Source organism: Propithecus coquereli, unplaced genomic scaffold (assembly GCF_000956105.1).
Source record: "Propithecus coquereli isolate 6110/MARCELLA unplaced genomic scaffold, Pcoq_1.0 Scaffold13, whole genome shotgun sequence".
Lineage (NCBI taxonomy): Eukaryota > Metazoa > Chordata > Mammalia > Primates > Indriidae > Propithecus > Propithecus coquereli.
The window spans coordinates 7,627,264-7,628,891 of record NW_012137191.1 but is presented as its reverse complement, the minus strand read 5'-3'; positions in this window follow the sequence as shown (position 1 = coordinate 7,628,891).

The following is a 1,628-nucleotide window of genomic DNA, read 5'->3' as shown; positions in this document are numbered from 1 at the left end:
AAAAAAAAAATCTTTCTGAACACATTTACATATGAATGAGAATTAGCAGGCAGTTCTCATAAGCCACATGCAAAAAATTGAAGAATCATACAAATGATTTCACCTACAACATTATCCTTCATGCCTTCTATTTTTCTTTTTAGTGTAAATTCGTTGATCTTTTGGTGCCTGCCCTTTTTGAAAAGATCCTTTATGTCGGATATTCTTCTCTAGCCACAATCTGTGAAGGGTTAGATCAATACTTCCTTCAATCTTTTCAGTCTTTTTCTACTTATTTCCTAGTTTCCCTAAATATTTAATCATTCTCTGTTCTAAATAATCATGGTAAAGTCCTTGTATTCTCTTGAATATGTCTTTCCATCTCATTACTTTTCTTTCCTACCTTGGCCATATGATACATACCAATTCACCTGCCTTCCCACAAGCCCTACTCAGGAGAATGCTTAACTCATGGAGAAGAAAAGTCCTACTTACCAATAAGCCCGGCTGCATCCTGGGCATAGCTGACTGGATCAGGGTGGGTGACTGACTCAACTACGGGTAACTGGATTCTCTTTCCAGGAATTGGGATTTGGAATGCCGAGGGGCTACACAGAACAGCTGCAGGCAGTACCAGAAGAGATGCTGTACTGAGAGGGACAGACCAGTGGTGAGCACAGAATGGAAAGACCGTATAAGCAGGTATAACTGGCACCAGCAAGCCAAAGCCACATGGAAATTGAATTAATGGGGAAGCAGGAACTAAGAGTGTTAAGGAAGAGAAGTGAGAAGACAGAAAAGAAGCAGAATTGAGAGACCGAGTTGTGCTGGGAAAAGAGACAAAAAAAAAGAGAGCAAACATGCAAATGTGCCATTTTCAAGAGCCCAGGCTGGTTTTTCCTGCAGCAAGGTAGGTTTCCTCCCACTTTTTTTTTTGTTTTGTTTTTTTACTGAATTTCTTTTCAGTTTTAGCTAAGGATGGGGACATCCAGATTCCTGTTCTTTTTAGACAGAAGTTTTTATTAGCACATCATCTTTCTACATTTACCTAATTTCTACCCCTGCAGTTCCACAGCCGTCTCTTTCCCAGAACACCTTCTTTTTTACCCTTCCCCAGTGGAAAGGCCCCTCTGTGTTCAGATGCCCTGTGATTTTTGTTGTAATGCTTTCTTTTTAACTTGATCTTAAAGTACGTCTGTCAAGAGTGGCCATAAGCCAAGATAGCCACTCTCTAGGAGATCCCCGACTGAGGAAGTTAGTGCATGTGTCAGCTGAGACACAGGAGGAGGCAAAACACCATGCATGAAAAAGAAATGTATTACAGATCACAGAGAGATCAGGGATGCCGGCAGGAGATCACAAGAGGTCTGAAAGTGGCAGGGAGCTCAACCAGCCAGTGGGAAGCAAGACAAGGAGAGAGAGGGCCTGTGGGTCTGTGGCTTTATTGAGGTCCACAGGTGTTAGTTATCTCTTAGGCTTTCCCCTGAGGTTGTGGATTGGCTAGTTTAAAGAAAACACAGGTGAGGGGGGAACTTAAGTACATGACTCTGGTGTTAACCATTAGGTTTATCATGGTCAGCAGCTGTGGGATATCTATCTGTCTATCTATCTATCTATCTATCTATCTATCTATCTATATATATATATAC